This window comes from Ptychodera flava, chromosome 11, assembly GCF_041260155.1.
Source record: "Ptychodera flava strain L36383 chromosome 11, AS_Pfla_20210202, whole genome shotgun sequence".
In the NCBI taxonomy this organism is placed as follows: domain Eukaryota; kingdom Metazoa; phylum Hemichordata; class Enteropneusta; family Ptychoderidae; genus Ptychodera; species Ptychodera flava.
This window is the reverse complement of record NC_091938.1, coordinates 15,673,954-15,686,935: the sequence shown is the minus strand read 5'-3', so window position 1 is coordinate 15,686,935 and position 12,982 is coordinate 15,673,954.

The following is a 12,982-nucleotide window of genomic DNA, read 5'->3' as shown; positions in this document are numbered from 1 at the left end:
GCACATACAAGTGTTCAACATGTGATATGGTATGCACCAGAAGGTCCCACTACACCAACCATATTAAAATTCACAAAAATTATCCAAGGCCATCTCATACAAGTGTGCTAGATGCTCCCGCCGATTCAAATCATTTCAGGCATTGAAAAAGCACAGTCACAACCACCGGGAAGATGCGCACCATTCATCCTTCTCTTCTTCTTCTTCATCTTCTTCTGCTTCGTCCTGTTCTGACAACGATGATGCAGACAATGTACAAGCAGGTGGTCATCGACAAAAGCAACATGATGCCAGCAATAGTAACAGCAGCAGTAATAGCAGAGAGGTTGACAGCAATGAGGAAAGCATCACACGTACCTCGGGCAGATTACCTGTTGATCCACTGGAACCAATCTTTGATGACAGTGACGATGGTAATGTGGAGCCTGACATTCTACCCCTCTACAGGGAAAATTGGCTCCACATTCGATCGAGACATCGTGAGGGAAACCCGTTGCTGGACGTCTTCAATTTCCGAACCCATGGTGGATTTCATCGTAATGAGATAGCGCGATACCTTCAGACAGTTCATCAAAGACAGTCCACTCAATACAAGGTAAATCTTGCCCTTGGTTTTATCATGCGTCATGTCGAAACGGGAGCATTGAGGTATTTTTATCCATCCCACAACAATCACCTGCTAGATGCGCCTGTTCTCATCAGGATCAGGATGATCTGAATGACTTTCTAACCCGTCTGCAAGACACTGATATACTTGAACACATCAAACAGAATAGACCAGACTCAAAATGGGTGATTGAGCTGATCACTAATATCACTGTTTACATCGTCAAAATGCCAAAGCATTACATCGGCTGCAGTGATGTCACCCTCCCAGATTACCTGATGACGTCTCAAAGTGTTGTACCTTTGATCCACTGTCCTCGTACAGCTCGTCCTTACAATGACAAGTTCTGCTTTTTCCGCTGCCTTGCTCTTGCCAAAGGGTATGAAGAAAAAAATCTGGAAGTTGCGGCAAAGCAATACTCACGACAGTTTACACAAAGTCAGGAACAGACTGTTAGTGTCAACTTTGGTGGTGTGTCATTCGAGACTTTCCAACTCTGGAAGACCTCTTTTCCATCAATATAGAAGTCTGTGAAATGAGTATCGAGGAAGAAGATGAGATGACAAGGGGTGAAAGGATCGTCAAGCACGTTTATAGATCCATGAGAAAACACACGGACACTATGTATGTCAACCATTATGAAGGTCATTTTTCATACATTAAAGATTTTGACCACTATGCCCAGTCATACAAGTGTTCCTCCTGTGATAAACTCTTCAACCACTTCAGAAACTTAGCCAAGCATGAAAAAACATGCTCTGCAGGGACAAAACACAATTTTCCTGGAGGTGTATTTCAGCTCAACCTAATAGTATTTGAATCTCTGGACGATGTGGGAATCATGGTACCTGAAGAATTGCGATTTTATCCCTACAGAGCAACATTCGATTTTGAATGCTATTTGGATAAGGACAGCTTACCTTCAAATGATGCAGAGAAACTCCGTTTTGTATCCAAGCATGAGTTACTCAGTGTAAGTGTCTGTAGCAATGTGCCATCCTATGAAGAGCCACGATGTTTCATCACTGATGGCAACCCGCAACATCTGGTCTCTGAAATGCTACAATACTTACAAACCATCAGCGAACGGTGCTACGAGATCATGAAACCTAGATTCCAGGAATTTCTTGAAGAACTGGCAAGAGAATTCAGAAAGAAGGAGGCGAAGAAGAGGATGATGATCACCCCTTGTGTCGACTTAAAACCGCTTCATTAACCACCTGAAACAACTGCCAGTCCTTGGCTTCAACTCTGGTCGCTACGATCTCAATGCAGCCAAGGCATATATGTGGCCAGAGCTTCTACGGGAGAGTACAGTAAAATTCGTCATCAAGCGATGTTCAGACTACCTGACTCTGGAGACTGACACTCTTCGATTCCTCGACATATCCAATTATGTGTCACATGGTTGTAGCTACAGTCAATTCCTGAAAGCGTACAATGCCACTGAAGAAAAGGTTTCTTCCCATATGAATGGATGGACTGCCTCGAAAAGCTGGGATCCCCATCACTTCCACCACATGAAGCATTCTACAGCACACTCAAGCAAAGAAATATCAGTGAAGAAGAGTACCTGCTGTGTCAGCAAGTGTGGTAGACCAATCGAATGACCACCTTCAGAGACTTTCTGGTGTGGTACAATAACGCCGATGTACAACCATTTCTAGAAGCCATCGGTAACATGTACCAATTTTATAGGGAACGATGGGTTGATCCATTCAAAGAGGCTGTTTCATTGCTGGCATAACCATGCGCTATCTGTTAGTTCAAGCGGCTTGACCCTGATGTCAACTTCTGTCTTCTGAGCGAACAGGACAGAGACTTGTATGACACCTTCAAGTCCAATATAATCGGAGGCCCCAGCATCATATTCCGTTTCTACCACGATAAACCCTGCAAGCATATCGTAGGATATGATGCAAATGCACTGTACCCGTGGGCATTAATGCAAGACATGCCCACAGGCTTCTACGTTCAACAAAAGATATGTGAAAACTTTCGTCGGACACTATCTGAACCCATCGCCTCCCAGTGGCTCGACTACCTTGCAACAAAAGATGACCTGCATATCCAGCACAGGAGCAATGCCAGAGAAATACGTCTCGGTGGTCGTCGCCTCCCTGTTGGTTTCTGTGAGGCAAACATTACTGCCTATCAGTTTCATGGTTGATACTGCCTATCAGTTTCATGGTTGCTACTGGCATGGGCATGATTGTGATGCGAACAGAAAGCGAGAAGTCAATGAAGTTTGTAGGAAGTCTGTGCAAGAGCTTCAGGAAGAGACTGCCAAGAATGATACCTACATTAGAGACATGGGGTTCAACCTGGTCACCATGTGGGAATGTCACTACCGTACCATGCGCCGGACAGATCCTGATCTCAGAGCATTGATCCATCAGAGAAACACCAGGTATCTTGACAGGAGCTACACAGTTACTGAAGAGGACATCATCGAAGCAGTCAAGGACGGTGAGCTCTTCGGGATGGTCGAGTGTGACCTTGAAGTTCCTGAACATCTGCAGGAATACTTTTCAGAAATGTGTCCTATATTCAAGAACATTTCCATCACCAGGTCAGATGTTGGGGAACACATGTTTTCACATGCAGTCAATCACGATCAACTGAGAAGTCCTCGACGATCACTGATCAGTAGTCTGCACGGTGAGAAGCTCCTCATTATCACTCCCCTACTGAAATGGTACCTGAATCATGGTCTCACTGTGAAAAAAGTTCACCAGGTCCTAGAATTCACCCCAAAACCTGCTTTCGAGAGTTTGGAGAGTCCGTATCAACAGCTCGTCGACTCGGTGATGAAGATCCCACCAAAGCCGTACTTGGAGACACTATGAAGCTTCTTGGATAGTGCCTACCGGTAAAACACTCATGAATAAAGACAAACATCTGGACGTCAATATCTGTGGTTTGGCCAAGGCAACCAAACTGGTCAACTCCCCACACTTTCGACGCCTGGTTGATTTTGCCGACGACACATACGAAGTCTCCTCCACCAAGAAAACCATTACCATTGACCAACCTATGCAGATTGGCCTCTTTGTCTACCAGTATGCAAAGATGCGAATGTTGCAGTTTTACTACGATTTCATGTGTCGATTCTTCGAGCAATCTGATTTCCAGTATGTGGAGAGTGATACCGATTCGGCATACATCGCCATTGCGGCCAACAGCCTCGAAGAAATGGTCAAACCAGAGATGAGAGAGTTGTATGAAGCTGAACGTCATCATTGGTTTCCACGCTCTGATCACTACCAGTATGACAAACGAACTCCTGGCCTTTTCAAGATCGAGTGGGAAGGCGATGGTATTGTGGCACTCAACAGCAAATGCTACTACTGCTTTGGTGGAGATAAGGAGATAAGTTTTCATGTAAGGGCGTGAACAAGAAACCAACCCCATCACCAAAGAGTTGTATATGGACGTCCTCCATTCCAAATGTGACCAGAGTGTGACCAACAGGGGATTCTGTCTACATGGACTCCACATGTACACTTATCAACAACTGAAGTGTGGATTTTCATACCTCTATATCAAGCGAAAACTCCTGGCTGATGGAGTTTCCACAGAACCACTGCAACTGTAAATGTTGTATCCTCCTCCCTCGGACGCAAATTTTAAACAAACCCTTAAAAGTAAAAAAAAATAATAAACAAAAAACAATGGACTCTTTCAAAAAAACAAAGTATGTGAATCATCGTTGAATTTGTTATTCAAACTTTAATGGACACTGAGTATTTACCTTTTTTTTTCTTTGTTCAAGTTGAATTTTGAATCCCCGGGAGAAAAGGCTCGGCATTGGGATTAACTATGGTGTTAAGAAGATTATGAGATGTTTCTGTCTTTTGTTTTCCTTTGAACTTGCAATTGTTATATAAATATGTTGCTAGATTTATTTATTTATTTATTTATTTATTTATTTATTTATTTATTTATTTTCATTTAATCTGCATTGGCCTTTAAGATAAAAAAAATAAGATGACCGAACAAATAGAATAAGAAGTTAAATACAAAAAAAAAAAAAAAAAAATATTGTGAATTTTTACATCACTCTTTGACAATGTTTTGGAACATGTTTACATAAGTTATTTCTTCTAACAGGCATTAAAGAATCCATCACTTCGATGGATTGATTTGAAAGAAGAAAATGGTGTTTTTGTCTTTGTATGTGTGGGAGAGAGTGTTTGCGTGTGCAGATGTTGAGGAATGGCAAGGTATGAAAAGCATGGCCCCTTTGCCCCCAGGGCCAAAATTCAGGCCCCCACGCCCCGAGGGCCTTCAGTGAAGATGTGTAACCCATTGAACTCCCCCTTGCCTTTCTGTGATGCAATTCATGTAGGCCCTCCATGAAAAGAAGGAGGCCCCTTTGCCCCTCGGGCCATTTCCTCCCTCTCTCCCCCTTTCCTCTTTCGTGCAATGAGGTATTCCTTGCTTATGTAAGAGAGTGCTTTCATGTAATTCACTCAGTTGGCATGATGGGTGTCATTCTGCAAACATTGTTAAGATTGATCGTGAACAATCGAGACTTTTCAAAGCCCATGTTCTTCGTCTACCTTTGTGTTTTACCTTACATCATCTACGACAAATTTTTTAAACCAAAGGTAATGTCAAGATCGTTGATTGAAAAAAGGAGAATTTGAAAGTAAGCCAACCGTTTGATATGCCACGAGTAAGAAAGAATTGTCCTTATCCTGGATGTCCTGCAAAACACCTGGTCAGACTGGCAAATCATCTTGTTCAAGTGCATAACGTCGGAGACAAACTAGAAAGACATAGATTCTTAAAACTGGCCGAGAAATCTAACTCCCATCAACTGCTGCGTGACTTGATCCGAATCGTACACATTTTGACAAAAGGAGATCAGTCCAACTAAGTTATGGATGCAAGGCTTCACCATCCGTTCACTGCACTCGTGTGTGGGCCAACACAGTCAGGCAAAACAGAATTTGTGAAACGACTTCTGAAGGAAAGACAAGCCCTGATTGTTCCTTCTCCAGAAAACATCGTCTGGTGCTATGGTGAGTATCAACCTGCCTACGCAGAACTGACTTCCCAGATTCCTGGTATTCGTTTTGTGGAGGGCATTCCTGTTGACTTGGACACACTGTTTCTCCCACGCAAACAAACTTATTGATCATTGACGATCTGATGTCAGAAACTGGCAACAACCAGAGAATTACTAACCTTTTCACCAAAGGCTCTCATCATCGCAACCTGTCTGTGATGCTCATCTTACAAAATCTATTTCACCAAGGCAAAGAAACTCGCACCATGAGTTTAAAAATATCGCAATCATACCAATCCATAATCCAATAACACTAGGTCAAATTTGTAAGACAATAGTTGTAAACATAGACACAAAACAGCACAGAACAGACAGTAAATAGACGGTACAAACAAAGTCAAATTCATGAAAGAAAGATATATGGACCTCTGGCCAAAAGACCAAGAAGTGATGTCAGGTGTTTCGAAAATAGTAAGCGCATCCTGCCCCACATGTGGCACCCGCCATATATCAATCTGTAAGTCAGATAGGTAGTGGTCACTAACTAAGGCCCAATGTCACCGATGCCATCAGTGATCATTTGTCGAAGAGAGATATTGTATTTATCTACCAGCTTGCGATACCTGCCAAAAAAGCGTTTGAATGTAGAGACAAGTCTTGCTCTGGTGTAACCTTGATTTAACAGTTTGAAAGAGAGATGGCCATGTCTCTCTACAAAATCACCATATGAACTGCATGCTCTTGCATATCGTATAAGCTGGGAAATGTATACCCCATAAGCAGGTGAGAGTGGAATATTACTGATGAGGTGTGGAAAATTAATTATACTAAAGTTGAAATCATCTCTCTTGTCATATAGCCTAGTAGAAAGGTGACCATTGGAGTCAAATTCAAGTAAAATGTCCAGATATGAAGCAGAAGAGGCCGTTTCTGTAGTTTCTTTAATCTCCAATTCTGGAGGGGATAAATCATAGCGAGATATTTACTGAATTCAGAGTTATTCAATGAAATAACATCGTCTATGTATCTAAATGTTAGGTTGAAAGTACGAGCTACAGAGACCTTTTTCTGCTTGATAAGGTTCTGGATAAATTCTGCCTCGTATGAGAACAGAAATAAGTCGGCAAGTAAGGGAGCACAGTTAGTGCCCATGGGAATTCCTATACACTGTTGGAAAATGTGTCCTCCAAATTCAACAAATATGTTGTCAATGAGGAAATCAAGCATACTGATAATGTCTTTCTCGGTATAAAACACTTTAGCATTAGTTGTATTTTTAACAAAATATGTAGAATTATACCCTAATACCACATATTTGTAACGGCGTGAACCGTTTTTGTAGAAAAATGCTTGGTTGATGATGTTTTTCAAGCGTTCTTTCAATTTATCATGTGGTATTGTGGTATACAATGTGGAAAAATCGAAAGTTTTAATAGATGTTATTTTTGAAACAGATCTTGATTTCAAATTTCCAAGAGTTCCTTCGAATTTATTAATATCCACATTTGATTTATACCACTCCGAGAAAAGACAACATCACAGTATGATTGAAGTCCCCGTTTAACAGTACAAAGAACAGAAGTCAGTATCTTCGATAACTCTGTTGTTGAACATTTTGAAGATCCTGCGATAAACCTAGCTTTGTAAGGTGTTTTGTGGAGCTTTGGTATCCAGTATAAGCTAGGCAACTTATTATGGTCATCCTTTGTTGTAATATTAAAATTATCCATGAATGACTTATGGTTTGCCAAAATTTCAGATTTGTTGAACATTGATTGTCTGTAAGTGGAGTTGGTTGAGGTCTTAGTTACACCAAGTTCGTCTATAAGACATTCAAAATAATACTTCTTACAGACAAATACAATGTTATGGCAGCTTTATCAGCAGGGACGACAACATATTTGTCATGGATATCATTCAAACACTTAACAGCATCAGGATCTTTAAATACAGAATAGGGTCTTCTGCAAACATGTGATCTTAGTCGACCAATACGGCCACGCACTATTTTCCTCACAGATTTGACCATTCTGACAGTGTGTCCAACTCTACATCCTCCCTTTTAGCCCATTTCCTGGCATAATCTTCAACTGAGTCCATAATGATCTTAAAATTATGGTTCCAGTTGATCCTGCGAGGTTCTCTGAACTTGGGTCCACAAGATAATATCTTACGAAGGTGGTGATGTTCAACCAAGTTCAGATCACCAGTGATGACATGGCCAACTGGAGTATATTTGAAGGGAGATGTAGAGCAGTCACAGGATGCTGGTGTTTGAAGGAATTCATCAATTTTTAAGTGCCGCAATGCCTTATTGTAATTGAATATTTATTGGGGATTGTCTTGGTGTATTGATATGACAGAATAGGTACAGACTGGTTCTTAAAGTATACAGGTATAGTTGATGTAACCTTTTTGTTGTGTAGTATATTGCTGATATTAATGGCATCAATTCCTTTGTTAGTAAATGGAAGATGTATGAAATGACGATGATCATCAGTCATAGGTTCAGCACGAACAGGCTTGTATAGTCTGTATAGTGCAATGTCAGCAATAATACTAACCAGTCTGTACGGTTGTTTGTTCGGATCTGTCAAAGACAATCCCAATGCATAGACATGCAACCTTCTCAAGTCCTTGATGGAAAGAGCAAATAATGAAGTACGAATGTGATGGAGACCTAAAGGCTTCTGCAATAAAAGAAGCAGTTCATGAAATTTGTCATGGCAATTGGATGTAGCTGATGTATCCAATTTAGGCCGATGGTAACGCCTATGTCCATGACTACGTCTTCTACGGACAGAAGACTCAAATAGGCCCATCACATTCACTTCTGAACAACCAGGACTTGAGAGATTGCCTATATCTTTGATGTTGTCATTACAACCATAAGGCATTGCGGTACCTAACTGTCTAATCCAGTGGTATTCTCTCTGTCTACGGAATGGTGAACTAAGTGTGGGGCTGTTGGTTGGATGGTATATTTTTTCAAGAATACGGACACGCATAGACAAAGTGGAGTGATCGTCCTGGTTAAAATGCTTATAAAGTTGCACATCCAAAGATCGATTCACTCCACTGCGATGTCCGTTCATTCTAGATCGTAAGCTGTTTCCTGTTTCACCAACATAAATGAGCCCGCACAATGAACACTCAATTCCATAGATTACGTTTTTTGTCGTGCAATTCAGAGGTTCCAGACATTTGGTAGAATAGGTCTTACCTGTCAAACTACTACTGAACTGTTCTGTAGTGATGAGCATACTACAGGTTTTGCAGTTTTTAATACCACACTTTGTGATAGAACCTGTATAATCACAAGCTGGAGATGACTTTAAACAGTCCGTCAGTAGCAATTTGCATGGTTTAATTGTCTGGTAGCTTTCTCCATTTCTGTGATAAAAATTGCCCTCTGATTGCACGTATGATGTCTTAGTAACATCCCGAAGGATAATCCGAGGGACACACGGATTTTGAGCTACTGTGCCCCGTGTAGCTGGTCGGGACCTTGTTAACCCGGGCGACGTCCCAGCCGGTATGAATATATCTCTTATACAGTCCTTCATTATCATGTACAAGTACCAGGTGGATGATGCCCTCGGGGACAATATGTCCACCAGCAGGAGCATCGACCTGGTCGTAGTAAAATAATCGCAATCATACCAATCCATAATCCAATAACACTAGGTCAAAATTTGTAAGACAATAGTTGTAAACATAGACACAAAACAGCACAGAACAGACAGTAAATAGACGGTACAAACAAAGTCAAATTCATGAAAGAAAGATATATGGACCTCTGGCCAAAAGACCAAGAAGTGATGTCAGGTGTTTCGAAAATAGTAAGCGCATCCTGCCCCACATGTGGCACCCGCCATATATCAATCTGTAAGTCAGATAGGTAGTGGTCACTAACTAAGGCCCAATGTCACCGATGCCATCAGTGATCATTTGTCGAAGAGAGATATTTTATTTATCTACCAGCTTGCGATACCTGCCAAAAAAGCGTTTGAATGTAGAGACAAGTCTTGCTCTGGTGTAACCTTGATTTAACAGTTTGAAAGAGAGATGGCCATGTCTCTCTACAAAATCACCATATGAACTGCATGCTCTTGCATATCGTATAAGCTGGGAAATGTATACCCCATAAGCAGGTGAGAGTGGAATATTACTGATGAGGTGTGGAAAATTAATTATACTAAAGTTGAAATTCATCTCTCTTGTCATATAGCCTAGTAGAAAGGTGACCATTGGAGTCAAATTCAAGTAAAATGTCCAGATATGAAGCAGAAGAGGCCGTTTCTGTAGTTTCTTTAATCTCCAATTCTGGAGGATAAATCATAGCGAGATATTTACTGAATTCAGAGTTATTCAATGAAATAACATCGTCTATGTATCTAAATGTTAGGTTGAAAGTACGAGCTACAGAGACCTTTTTCTGCTTGATAAGGTTCTGGATAAATTCTGCCTCGTATGAGAACAGAAATAAGTCGGCAAGTAAGGGAGCACAGTTAGTGCCCATGGGAATTCCTATACACTGTTGGAAAATGTGTCCTCCAAATTCAACAAATATGTTGTCAATGAGGAAATCAAGCATACTGATAATGTCTTTCTCGGTATAAAACACTTTAGCATTAGTTGTATTTTTAACAAAATATGTAGAATTATACCCTAATACCACATATTTGTAACGGCGTGAACCGTTTTTGTAGAAAAATGCTTGGTTGATGATGTTTTTCAAGCGTTCTTTCAATTTATCATGTGGTATTGTGGTATACAATGTGGAAAAATCGAAAGTTTTAATAGATGTTATTTTGAAACAGATCTTGATTTCAAATTTTCCAAGAGTTCCTTCGAATTTTTTAATATCCACATTTGATTTATACCACTCCGAGAAAAGACAACATCACAGTATGATTGAAGTCCCCGTTTAACAGTACAAAGAACAGAAGTCAGTATCTTCGATAACTCTGTTGTTGAACATTTTGAAGATCCTGCGATAAACCTAGCTTTGTAAGGTGTTTTGTGGAGCTTTGGTATCCAGTATAAGCTAGGCAACTTATTATGGTCATCCTTTGTTGTAATATTAAAATTATCCATGAATGACTTATGGTTTGCCAAAATTTCAGATTTGTTGAACATTGATTGTCTGTAAGTGGAGTTGGTTGAGGTCTTAGTTACACCAAGTTCGTCTATAAGACATTCAAAATAATACTTCTTACAGACAAATACAATGTTATTGGCAGCTTTATCAGCAGGGACGACAACATATTTGTCATGGATATCATTCAAACACTTAACAGCATCAGGATCTTTAAATACAGAATAGGGTCTTCTGCAAACATGTGATCTTAGTCGACCAATGCGGCCACGCACTATTTTCCTCACAGATTTGACCCATTCTGACAGTGTGTCCAACTCTACATCCTCCCTTTTAGCCCATTTCCTGGCATAATCTTCAACTGAGTCCATAATGATCTTAAAATTATGGTTCCAGTTGATCCTGCGAGGTTCTCTGAACTTGGGTCCACAAGATAATATCTTACGAAGGTGGTGATGTTCAACCAAGTTCAGATCACCAGTGATGACATGGCCAACTGGAGTATATTTGAAGGGAGATGTAGAGCAGTCACAGGATGCTGGTGTTTGAAGGAATTCATCAATTTTTAAGTGCCGCAATGCCTTATTGTAATTGAATATTTTATTGGAGATTGTCTTGGTGTATTGATATGACAGAATAGGTACAGACTGGTTCTTAAAGTATACAGGTATAGTTGATGTAACCTTTTTGTTGTGTAGTATATTGCTGATATTAATGGCATCAATTCCTTTGTTAGTAAATGGAAGATGTATGAAATGACGATGATCATCAGTCATAGGTCAGCACGAACAGGCTTGTATAGTCTGTATAGTGCAATGTCAGCAATAATACTGACCAGTCTGTACGGTGTTTGTTCGGATCTGTCAAAGACAATCCCAATGCATAGACATGCAACCTTCTCAAGTCCTTGATGGAAAGAGCAAATAATGAAGTACGAATGTGATGGAGACCTAAAGGCTTCTGCAATAAAAGAAGCAGTTCATGAAATTTGTCATGGCAATTGGATGTAGCTGATGTATCCAATTTAGGCCGATGGTAACGCCTATGTCCATGACTACGTCTTCTACGGACAGAAGACTCAAATAGGCCCATCACATTCACTTCTGAACAACCAGGACTCGAGAGATTGCCTATATCTTTGATGTTGTCATTACAACCATAAGGCATTGCGGTACCTAACTGTCTAATCCAGTGGTATTCTCTCTGTCTACGGAATGGTGAACTAAGTGTGGGGCTGTTGGTTGGATGGTATATTTTTCAAGAATACGGACACGCATAGACAAAGTGGAGTGATCGTCCTGGTTAAAATGCTTATAAAGTTGCACATCCAAAGATCGATTCACTCCACTGCGATGTCCGTTCATTCTAGATCGTAAGCTGTTTCCTGTTTCACCAACATAAATGAGCCCGCACAATGAACACTCAATTCCATAGATTACGTTTTTTGTCGCGCAATTCAGAGTACTTGGTCCTCTTCAAAAATCCGAGAGATGGCTCGCAAATCACACACCTGGCCAAACAGATGTATCCTGGACACACTCGTTTTGTTCAAGAAGCATTTAGCGACGCTACCCAAAAACCCTACGGCTATCTTCTTATTGACCTAAAACCCAACACGCCGGAAGTCCTTTGTCTGCGTTCCAACATTTTTCCTGGGGAGACTACCTTCGTTTATGTGAGGAAAACTTAAAATAGATATGACGGGAAGAAATCTCATCATTCATCATGTCTCAGCGAATGAGAAAGCATGCCCATTTTCTCTCTGTGTTAGCCAGAGGCAACCCGAAGCAGCAGAAAGGAGTTATTGAAGGAGCCAGCAACGATCTGATTCACTGTCTCTGTGAGTGTTGTTTGAACATCCTGAGGGGGAGTGTTCCATTGACGGCGAGTCAGAAGAAGACATTGAGCAAATACAAACATCAGCTTCGCACGCTGAGAGATAGAAAGGTTAAAACATCTAAAAAGAAGAAAATCCTGGTTCAGAAAGGAGGATTCCTCTCCGCTGTTTGGGACCCGTGCTGTCTGTGCTGGGAAGTCTCTTGTTTAAGTGACAGGCACCATGCCCATGGAACACGCCAAGAAGATGGCACTTGTGCCACAGGAATTGCTGGATACAATACAAGTGCAGCAGAATCAGGCTACACATCCCGTCACCAAGGTATTATCCTCATTAGATCGGGAGATGCAACAGGTTTTGGAGAGAACAGATTTAGCTGATGATGAAAAAACCAAACTGTACCAACAAGCTCTCCAGCAG